This window comes from Lycorma delicatula, chromosome 2 (genome assembly GCF_047948215.1).
Source record: "Lycorma delicatula isolate Av1 chromosome 2, ASM4794821v1, whole genome shotgun sequence".
In the NCBI taxonomy this organism is placed as follows: Eukaryota; Metazoa; Arthropoda; class Insecta; order Hemiptera; family Fulgoridae; genus Lycorma; species Lycorma delicatula.
The window spans coordinates 77,101,035-77,113,650 of record NC_134456.1 but is presented as its reverse complement, the minus strand read 5'-3'; the positions used below and the strand labels follow the sequence as shown (position 1 = coordinate 77,113,650).

The following is a 12,616-nucleotide window of genomic DNA, read 5'->3' as shown; positions in this document are numbered from 1 at the left end:
CTAACGACAACCGCAGTCACGTGTGAAACAATACCTGTTCCCAATTACATTGTTTATTAACAAAAAAAAAAATGTATCCACTTGCATCTGATTCAAATTATTATACAATCTGAATTAAATATTCACTTTAATCGAGGTACTTTTGTGTGATCGTGTCGTAATTGAGCTGCGCCTTTCACCAAGCTCTGAATTTATTAGAAAACGACCAACTGTGGGATATATGTATTAATGATGCGTGCAACATTGCACATCCAAACCAAATTCGCGCATTATTCACAATTATATTGACCGCTTGCTTCCCTTCATCTCCCACAGAGTTATGGGAAAGATATCGATAGCATATGGCTGAGGATATTTTGCGTAGAGTACACCTAGAAAATACCAATATGACCATGGAATTTACAGAAAGCATTTACAATGAAGCATTGATAAATATTGAAGACAAGTGCTTAGCTATTGCAAATAAAGTTCTTAGTCAATTGGGAATGCCAGCACCCACCCGAGCTGCGATTGCTTCATTTGATGTGGATTTACGCTGTGAACAGAGTTACAACATTGGTGATCTTCAGTCATATGTCCAATCAAACATTCCCAAATTAACGCGTGAATAGAAAGGCATTTATGATCGCATAATGCAAATGATAAATGATGGAGTTGGGGGGACCTTCTTCTTGGATGCACCAGGAGGAACTGGGAAAACATTCCTCATTAGATTGATTCTAGCAACGATTCAATCAAAAAATGACAATTATCCTGTTGCTGAATATTAATCAGCCAAAACTCTGCAACGGCACGCGACTTGCAGTTAAGAAATTGATGAACAACGTAGTGGAAGCAACGATTTTAACGGGGCCTTTGAAAGGTGAAGATGTCCTCATTCCTCAAATACCCATAATCCCGACCGATACACCATTTTAATTTAAAAGATGCAATTCCCAATTCGATTGGCATTTGCAATCACAATCAATAAAGCTCAAGGTCAATCTTTAGAATTGTGTGGTTTAGATTTAGATGCGGATTGCTTCTCACGTGGGCAACTGTATGTTGCGTGTTCCCGAGTCGGCAAACCAGATAGCCTTTATATCTACGCAGAAGTGTAGTACGCAGAAGTGGAAAAACAAAAAATATTGTATATCCACAAGCATTGCAAAATTAAACTTCTATGAAAGGTATGCTTTGTTTTGTTTCTCATTTCTCATCCATGCAACTACAATGTGCCACAGCGAAGCGTGGCGGGTAGAGCTAGTATATATATATATATATATATACTTACGTATGAGTAAAAAATTTGTATGTTTGGAATGATGTAATCAGCAGCTACACAAACCTTAATCAGCAGTGGTAAGAAGAACTTGGACAAACAGGTAGGAGTATAAATATATTACCAAATAATAATTCAAACATCTACCAGTCAAAGGGTACATGACAAAAATAAATCTAATCTGACAACAAACCCAATCTATAATGTTATTAACTAATCAGCCCACAGTATATCCTGTGAAAAAATTAATATAGATTAAAATTTTGAAAATAATCTTTGATGATTCAAATCTAGTGCCCTCATTATATGCAGTTTTGATTTCTGACTGGATCAATATGAAACATAAACCTCTCCATCTCTTCTCCTCTTGCAATCTCTATTTGCTTCAATGCTTTTCTTTTTTTTGTATTTTTTGCATTTATTAATCCTTTGACTGCATTTTTATCACCATATGATACATATAATGCATGGTTATATCTGGTGGGGAATGTACCATGCCATGACACGTAGTCGGTGAATGTTAAGGTCTAACAATGGACTACTCAGTTAAGTGAAACAGATCTTTATATAGTCTTAAATGTCCTGACTGATTCACTGCCTCATAATCAACTTACAACCAAAACTATTATAGGTAGAGACGTGAAATTTTCAGGGTACCTTAAATAGGCGTGCACTAAGAAAGGATTTTGCGAAACTTTTATTTTAAGGGGTTCAAATCAATAAAAAACTAAATTTCATGTTAATAGCGCTATCTGTTGGACGTAAAAGCAACATACGCTATACTAAATATTTTACGACTCCATTGAAATGTGTCCGATATGTGTGTCCGCTACAGACTAAAACACTACTGGACCGATTTACACGCGTGAAGAAGGGAAAAATCGAAAAAGGTAAAAGGAAAAATTGAAAAAAGGTAAAAGGGAAGAAGGGGAAAATGGAAAAAAGAAAAAAGGGGAAAATAGGGAAAAGTAAACGGAAAAGGGAAAAGAGAAAGGGGAAAGGGAAGTAAGAGAAAGAGAAATGGGAGAAAACAGGAAGAGAGAGCGAAGCGAGCAATGACCCTCTGATTGTGATGGGAAGTGCAAGTAACCATAGAGCACAAGCGAAGCCGTGATGGGGTTGCTAGATTTGGGATTGTAATAAATTTTGAATTATTTTAATTCATTCATAAAATGGATTGGTCTAACAAATATTGTTCAATTTTCTTATCTTCATTTTTTTGTTTTCCTTTAAGTTTTGGGCAACAATTCATTGTTTATCGTATATTCCTTCGGTATTTTTCATAAAAATTTTTATTTACCGTTTTATCAGGATTTAATGAAAATCTAAATATAATATTGTTGATTAAATATTTTTTATTTATAAAAAAATAAGTTTGCTATTCAAAAAGCATTGCGAGTGATGCTACATCTATATTGTGGGCAAAGTCGCGACGGGGTACGCTAGTCTTAGTATATAAGAGCTTTGTATAGCCTTACTAGTTTTTGAATACCATTTCTATCTGTACCCTTATTTAAAATAGTTTCAACTATAAAGGACCAACATTTAAAGATAAGTATTATATCATATTTTTTATTATGTTAATTGCTTGTAGTTTTAATTTTTACTTCTTTTAATTTTAATTACATTTTACCTTTCACCTACTTTTCTTCAACTTTCTACTCTACTGCATGTTTTCAATCAAATGAATTTAGAAAATTGTTAACTTTCATATAACAAATTTATGTATACTCTTTTGCATAAAAAGGTATTGCAAAAAAAATTTTGTTGAGCACCATCTTCATTATTATTTGTTTTTATATTTAATTGTAAGCAATTAGAAATCATTCTCCATTTTTTCAGTTACACCTATTTACTGATATAATTTACAACAATATTCTGATATGTTTTTTATAGACAATCCAATAGATATTTATTATTTATTGCTATGAAAAATGACATTGCAATGCATATGTTTATAAAATTATAAATTTAAAAAAAATACAGTATATAAAATAATTAGATGAATTTTTATGCCATTTATTTAAAATTGCAAATGTTTTTAGGTAGTAATTTTTATAAGCCGGATGGGATAGACAAAACTACACAGCAACTATCTACCTAAGCAGATTTGTGATCATATGATACATAAAAGAATGCTTAGCTTTCAATTAAATTTATTTATTAAAAATATAAAATAAAATAATTATCTTCATGCAAAACATCATAAAAAGAATTGCTACCCATGAATCAGATTTTTTTAATACCTCACACAGTTAATCTGAATTTCCCAGTCTCCTTTGTTTCCTTCTCAATATTTCTATCTTTTGCATCCTCCAAGGTATCCTTTTTCCTCCACTATAATCTAATGAATATACCATCTCATCTTTGATCTCTTTATTTTATCCTGGATGGATCCCTTCTCCATTAAATTCCTGACTTTAATTTTTCATGCTGTCCATCTTTTTAATTATCATTATATTCCTCAGGAGTTTTGTTTAACTAGCCTGATTTCATCTTATATCTCTTCTTTTGATTGCCCACATTTCTGAAGCATTTATACTGGGATACAGTAAGTTTAACATGACTTGTACTCTTACTGTTTTGTGATACATCACTGCTTCAGCTCAAGCTAATGACATCACTTTTCAAAAATTCTGACACTTTTATCTATTTCATCTTTTCTCTACTGCGCTCCCAGGTACTTAAAACATTCTACATTTCTTAGGTGTACTTTTCTTCCATACTATGTCATAACCTCTCCTCTTTTCTATAAATTAACATATACTTTGTATTAAAGCTCACCCCACATTGCTTCGCTATTTTTCTCCAGATTAAGGACAGATATTCCAGATATTTAATTTGCTAAATGTTTTCTTCCTCACAAAATCAGAACATCTGCAAATATCACTCACTGCCTTCATATTTTTCTTACCTTTTCTGCTGCATTTGACCAATGTGTCATCTATCAGAAAATCAATAAAAAGTGCAAGAGTGAACTTCTCTGTCTTAGCTCACCTTTAATCTATCCAACAAGTTTTTCTTCTACTTTCACTCAATTTTTATTCACTTCCTCTGCACATCTCTTTCACCTTTTCATGATTACTTTCTCTACTTCTTTATTCTTCAGTGGGTACCTTTTGTACTTTTCATACTACTGACTCTGAAAATAGTATAGGTCTTTCTGGAGTGAAGCCATGTTGCTCCTGTTTAAGGTTTCTTTTCTTTCATGCTCAAATTAATATCGATAAATGATCAAATTATATAGTAGTTAGTTACATATGTGAATGTTGTTACCAACTACTTTTGGTTACCAACAGCTCCATGCATTTCAGTAAATGGTAGTTTGATCATTAATAATTAGAAGAGGGATTACAGTTACAAGCTGAGTTACTGCCAGAAATAAATATTTCTGAAGAAATATATCTGTCCTTAATCTGGAGAATAAATGCAAACATCTCAAACACATGCGTGAAAGAGCAACTCACCAATGGTTTCTGACATTTTTAATCCAGTTCAGTTGTGTAGATTCTGTTTGTTACTTTGCAGATATCAAAATGATAATTTGGTTCTACTCTCATTGAATCTCATCAAGTACGATTGATTCAATAGTCTCAGTAATTCTTGCATTCACATGTTTAATATCATTTATGCAGGATGAGGTTCAGTGAACATGGTGACCTTGCATTCTACCATTTCCCCTCTTGAGCAAAATATCATATCAGACAATTTCACCAAAAGGGCTCACCACACTTTGGGTTAAATAAAGATGTTAAATAAAAGCATATGAGTTAAATAAAGTTGGTTGTTCATTAGCCTACATACTGACATTGTCAATGAAAATGGCCAGACATGTGAAATATAGTTTTACCTCTGTATTATTTTGTGTAAACATTTTAACTATTAAAAAAAAGACTTATTTTTAGGAATAATCACCTGGTTGAAGTATATGTAACAACTGAAGTTTGTAACACGTACAAGTAAGTCTTTTTCAGAATTACATGAACAGTGAGTAAAATTTCACTGTTCATGGTTCAATTTTTAAGAAACTGTTAAAAAAATGGATTTGCACCACTTTCTTTGGATTTCTAATGTAGCTTTCCCATACAACTTTGATTGACTCTTTACAAATAGATAGCCTGCTAGATTGCTTTGGATCTAATAAACTGCCAGTTTTCTTAAGCTGGTTACTTCATAAGTGATGCAGTAGCTGGGATAAAAATGATGAAATTCATATCAAACAATAGTCACCAATTCAAATTTGTTAATTGAAAGAACACATTAAACTTTTTTCTGGACTTTCTTTCAGAAAGTTCATCTAGCCATTGAGTCAAGCAGCCATTGTAATTTTACAAACACTGTATAAACTACATTATAAAAAAATTGTTTAATAACAATTACGCTCATATTATTAACTTATAAACTTTTATCAAAATAATTTCCTTTTTTTTTAATTTTTTGTTTTAAGCGATTGACAGGTAATGTACAATCCAATTTATAATGGTAACAATTAAATTTACAGTCAGCAACCCAATCTGAATTTAAAATAATGAATATGACTATGTAAGTAAGTTTTTTGTGCGCATAATAACTATGAGCAAAATGATTCTAATTTTACACGTAAGACTGTTTAACACACATGATAAGTGTTTAGCATAAGTGAGTGCGAAGGTTAACAAAATAATGCATGTAAAATAAAGTTGTCTCATATGTAGTTTTAGGTTTAATTGTTCTACAAACATTGCTATAGCTAATTCGGCTGTAGCAAACTAAAACTTTTTTTTTATTTTAATAATAAATCTTTGATATTATCAGACATAAGGTTTTTTTTTTAAACTTAGAGAGACTTGATATCCATGATGTTTCATAACATAGAATAACTCACTCAGTAATTTTATTAAAGACTAGATCCTTCTTCACAAGGTCAAGTCAAGGGTCCTACAAGTTTCAGTTCTGGATCTGATTCCATGTGCATTTTAAATTTAAGTGGTTTTCAGAAATCTTCAACAGAAATTTTTAGACCCAGTTATGGCAATTAACCATACTGCCTTTCTAAGTTAAGGTAAAATGTCAGCAGGTTAATAATAAATTTTGTTCTACATGGAAAGCTATATCTGAGTATTTTAGCTAACACTATCCCAAAATATATAAGTAAATTTATTTTAAAATAAGAATTAAAGAATAAATTAAATTTTTTTAGGTAGTAGGTGGAATAGGAATTAAAAGAAAGTATTTTACTACTATCATTTAATAGTTGTACTGAGCTGTAAAGTTTATTGAGAAATATATTTCTTTGTATTTAACAAGGGATGTTGTAGTAGAGTAAGATTTAGAGCATATTAGCATTAATAATACAGAATTCCTTATTTATCTTTTGGCTTAATAATTTTGAGGGTGGTACATGAAAATGCAACCCAAAACATTTCCTGTTAAAAAAAAAAAGAAATATATTGAGAGCATTTTATGGAATTATATAAAGCTGCTTTTGTATAAAAAATCTTACAATTATATAAATAGTTATAATGAATTTAATGAAAATATTAAGCCACATTAAAAATATTTGATGTGGACACTACATGACTTCCCTGTACGCTTATTAAATTACATATACACATTTTTCTTTTAAATGAAGAGTACATAAAATTTTATTTCATTAATATCTTCTGATATTTTTTTTTTTTTTTTTGTTATTGAATTATTATTGTAATTTTTTTACAATCAGAGGTTAATAATAATTATTAATAAATCAGCATATTTAAATTAAAAACAAAAGTTTAAAAAAATGAAGTTGAATTTGAACTGATGTGCCTTCCCCTTGTATGATTCAAGTATTCCATTAATTAAAATTTTATTTAGCTATAACTCTGGAACCAGTGAAAATAAGTAGCACTTATGAATATCGTTGAAAAGCTGTCAATGAGGACTTATTACTGTAGTTAAGAAAAATCTAAAACATTTGGATTTTGGGCTTTTTTGGCCCAGTCGATTGCAATGAAAAGGGAAGGTGCACAACTAGATGTTACAGCAGCCCTGAATCCAAAATTTCAACATCCTATGGCTAGTTGTTTTTGAGTTATGCAAGATGCATATGTGCATACGTATGTACAGACATCATGCCGAAACCAGTCAAAATGGACTCAGGAATGGTCAAAATGGATATTTCTGTTGATATTTGAAAACCAAATTTTTTTGGGATTACAATACTTCCTTTACTTCATACAAGGAAGTAAAAAGGATTATGAATGACTTTTACTAGGTACAAATGTTAAGTTTACTGAAAAAAATTGTATGATGTCAGGAATATACTTTTACATGAAACTGTAGTAAAAGTATGTGGAGAAAATGATTTTTAGAAGAGATTAATTATTATTATTAATTAATTTAATATCATTATATTTATTGAATAGTTTTTGAATTTTTAGTTTTAAATTGGGTCCTGGGAAAGGCAGTAAACAGTCTCAATCAAAGGCAGCTCCTCTGTGATTTGATTGTCTCTTCCCTCCACCTATCTTATCCTTTATTCCTTCTTCCATAATTAGAGCTATGGAAATAGGGTCAGTCACCATTCAAATTCTATCTATAGATTGTGTTAGCACTTTCTATTAGTCAGCAAGTCAACTCATTTTTATTAATCTCAGCAGACAGTGATTCTCTCTGACTGCAGACTAGTATTATTGATTGAATATTTACATACTAATGCGGTATGTCTATATTATCCACTACACATCAAGTTCAGCTATTAAATATTGTTTATTTAGATTAACATGTGTGAATATTTTAAAAATAATTTAATAGAAAAACTCATCTGAGTAATGAATCTTGCCTGTCTATTTTGTGATAGATAAAATAAAGATAATTATCTTATTACTACTCATATTAAAATATGTTGTGTAACAATATACTGCATTTATTACAATCATAACTATTAGTTTATTGTGTTATTTTTATTGTTTAATCATTCATTGTTTTTTTATTCAGACATTCTTAATCTTTATAGAAATATTCGTTTCATATTATCTTTGTTAAAACACTTGTGTACATGGTAATTTCCAAGGTCATAAATGAGTAAATCAATGAACTGTTTTTCTTTTTTTGGATTTTTTAATTCAATTGCATTCAGTTTTCTGAAAATATTAATTTTTTTAAACAGAAGATAAAGTAATGAATAATAAAACCTGAAAAGATGAACAATAACACAATGTATATTGTACATATACCAAACGTCTACACACAATGAAAGCGTTTGTTGTTTCTAACGTATCATCTATTTTAAAAAGTAGTACTTACTCATTTAGAAAGCCTTTTTTCTGATATTTTCATGTTAGAAAGGTTTTAGTTTGAATTTTTAATTGCAATAAGCTTCCATACATATTAATGCGATATTCTACAGTTCAGTGGTCAATGATTCAATAATATGTATAAATATTATTAAATGTCAAAAAAAAAATTTTAAAAATGAAGTACTTATTACTTGTTTTGTCAAAGGGCATTGACACATTACAACACTATAGTGGTTGTTTATTCCATAAATTTTAATCAACTCATTTAGCTAATTGAAGGTAGAGTTAACTTTCAATACAAATTGAAACTGGAATATTCATTAGTAGGTTTTGTTAAATTACTTGCTGAAGTAACATCTGGTAATGATAGGAAGTAGATTGTATTATAGGGAATACAAGATTTATTTCTGTTTATAAATACCAATAACCAGATAATAATTTAGAACACAAACAGCTGAATTTGTTCAACTTTTGCACTTTTTCCTAGATGGACAATCCAGTTAACCATTTTTTCACACAGAGAAATACTGGTGTAAGCACTTTTTCATTTTTTCCACTATTGTTGGCGTAGTATTTTTTATTTTAGTTTCTGAAGTTTCACTCAAAAAAAATATAAATAAATTGACAAAATGCTCATAGAGATATTTACTTAAATAAAACATCAGTTGAATAAACCTAGTACTTTATGAATATTTGTTACCATCCTCCAACACTTAAAGCTGTGATATGGGATTCAAATAATATATATATATATATCATTATAATAATATTGTTTCCAACTGCTAACTCTGTGAAACATAAGCCTTTCTCATGAAGTTCTAACTTGCCAACACCTCTATTCCGCAACCTATTTTTCTTCCTTTTTCTATACACATACTTCTCCTTCAACCACCTACTTTTCGTCCTACAAATCAGCTTTGTTCCCGACACTTTTATTCTACGCTTCCTCTTAAGATCCTGCCAAAGTCCAACTACTTGTCTATTACTGTGTGAGAGGGGAAACATGAAATAGAAGTTTGCCAGCAGGGGTGAGATAGAGCAGGGACTTTGTGTACCTTAGGACTACTACAGTGGCTGTAAAGGCTCTACAGAAATTCTGAAAAAAATAGCATTAATAAGGTTGTAGTGCAATTATGTAGACCTAACAAGCCAGTAAACAGCTAATTATTTTGAACTGTTATCAAAATTGGAAAAAATTATTCAGAAAAATTGCTTTTATAAATATAACTCAAATTTTAGAACCCTCTTTTGTTAAGTTCATAATAACAGAAACTTGCAAAGGAAAGTAAATAACTTAAAAGCTGTAAAAGCATTAATCATAACCTAGCCACTAAAAACATTCACTGGATACGATTCTTCATCAAAATGCTTACCGTTCTGACAATTTAATCAATTTATTTCAGATTATAAAAACTAAATAGCAAACAAATTTAGAGTATTATAAAGTGTATAAAGTAGCGTAATGGTGGATAGTTAAGTTGTAATGAAGATGTCAAATTTGGAATAAAAATAGCAAACTATATTTTAGTGAAAAAATAGTTAGTGAAAAGATCTAACTTAGTTAGATAGTGAAAAAATCACTATCAATTAAAACAAGGATTCAAATTCGATACATAAAACATCAAATATAAATAGATAAAACTTGTTATTACTGATTAAAATATTAAAAATGATTTATTAAATAACCTCAAAGAAAATTTATGAAATTATCCAAAAACCAAATGAGATTAGTTTACCTAATAAAACAGTGTGGTAATAATATTGAAAGTCTGATAAATTAACATTTTTACATCAATAAAACAGATTTCAAAAGTTCTTTTTAGCAACTTTTTAAAGCTAATAACTTCTCTAAAAGGGAAGCTAAAAAGTACACAAAGATATAATTTTATAAAAAATTATGGCTGTTGCTTAATTATGCCTATGGTTCAGAGAGTTGGGCCGTAAAAAGAAAATAAAATATGATTTTACTATATAATTCAAAGATAAAATTTTTGTAAGCAGCAAGGGTTTGCAGGATAAAATTAGAAATTCGACAATAAGGCAGCAATTACATGTATATACCAGGTGGAAGAGAATAGTCCACACATAAAAACCTATAAGAGAAATTTATAAATAAAGTATGAATATATCAACACCTCAGAAAAATGATTTATTTAGTATATATATATTTTATTATTTCAGAAGATTGGAGAGGTAGACTTATTAACATGGAAATTAAAAAAATATGTTTGCAGAGTAGAAGATACTTATGGAGAATTGGTAACTGATTTCTGTCTATCTCAAATTTAAAGTCACTAGATAAAAATGAAATTTTTTGTTATTCTTTATGCAAATGTATTATTTTATATACTATATGTACTATAAATAGTATTTTTAATTACTAGAAATTTTATGTAAATAAAATATATCTTCATCTGAAAGAAGATAGTTTTATACACTAATAAAGTCAAAACAAAATGTGTTCAATATTGAAACATTTCTGTTTCAAATTGCAGTCAGTGGCTGATGAGTAAGACCCATGCAATTGCAAAAGTAGGCTTAAAATTTTTATGTTAGTAATTTCAGTCACCTTCTTTAGACATATATTATCACAAAAATTTAGAACTTTAAAATTTATTCCAAAAAAACAAATAAATAAGTAACATAGTGTAACAGAAAGTGTTTAAAAAATCATCAAACAGGCTTCAGCTTTTATAGTTCATTAAAAATAAACATTTAAAATTCAATTAACAGAATCTGTTTGTTTCAGAATCAGCAGGAAGTCTGAAATGAAGCTACTAGTTTTGTTGAAGTGAACTTAGTTTAATCAGTGATTTAAATACAATAAAACATTTTGAAATTTAATAATGGTGAATGGAAAACAATGCTGAAAAATAAGACATTTGTGCGTAGTTAATGGAAGACTGGTGGCTTAATTTTCTTATGTTAGTTTGTGTGAGCGAGTTAAAATTTTTGGTGTTAAAATGTGTTCTATTTTTCTTGACTAAAAAATACTTTCAGATGTTTTTTTCTCATCTAAATTTCAGATTTTGTAAATACATGTAAATATAAATGTATAACTATATATTTTGTGTATTTCAATAGTTGATAATAAATGTTTTTCCATTGTGTTATTGAAATAAAATGGTATGTATATGAAAATCATGAATGTTTACACAAAACATTTAATAAATACGTTTTTTTTTAGAAATAATTAACTTCAAAAAATTTTTCCAAAGAGGAAAAATGTTCTTTTATTTAAACTTAAACTTTAAAAGAAAGGTCAAATAAAAACAATTACTAACAATTTAATAGCTCATAATATGGCATCAGCATCAAAACTTAAATAAAAATTGAGAAATTATTATTTTTTTAAGTAGTTTTTGGTTAGTTTTTAAAATTTATTTAATTTTTAATCATTTTATTTAAAATATTGGTAGGCCTCTTAAAACAATACCCATATGACAAAAAGTTATACAAACAAGTGGAGCTGTGCAAAAATTTTGCAGTTTAAATTTTATAAAAACAAATCACATTTACTGCAGTAATAATTTATTTCTAAACAGAAGAAAGTAAGTATTATGATTGAAATGTTATAATAATAATCTGTACAGAACATTAGAAAACAAGAAAGATATAACTGCTACAAAACATTAGTACTGGTTGTATCACAGCAACCGGACAGCAGCATATCTATGGCAATTGGATCAATGGGCTAGTGAAACAAATTTGAATTTTAACTAACATTTTTGCACTTTCAACACTTTTTCACTTTCTTTTTCATCTTAAATCTGCTTGATTTACATCCAGGGGGTAATTCCCTATCCAGCAATGCCACATTTATCGGGTTAGTGTGATGACGTCTTATAAATGGTGCAAAACTGTTATCTTTCCTTAGCGTATTATATATAAAGAGATACTGCAAATATATATAATCTTGTATATTAAAAGATTATTATTATTATATTTAAATACTAGTACATAAGTATACTAGTATACACATGTATATATTAATATATTAAATTTTACAATTAATGATAAAAATAAAAGTAGTATTACAGAATATTAACGATGGCGTTCAAGATAACATTTTTAATTAAAAAGAGATTGTTATGTT

At 29.0% G+C, this 12,616-nt stretch overlaps 1 protein-coding gene across 1 annotated transcript in view; it reads left to right on the top strand.

Annotated features, from left to right (window-relative positions):
• LOC142318914 (limbic system-associated membrane protein-like) overlaps positions 1 to 11,633 on the top strand; it is a 1,021,193-nt gene extending 1,009,560 nt beyond the window's left edge. Inside the window, exon 10 of the mRNA XM_075355580.1 lies at positions 11,270 to 11,633. The gene's annotated coding sequence lies outside the window, so the exon portion shown is untranslated. The remainder of the gene's footprint in view (positions 1 to 11,269) is intronic.
• Positions 11,634 to 12,616: the final 983 nt, after the last annotated feature.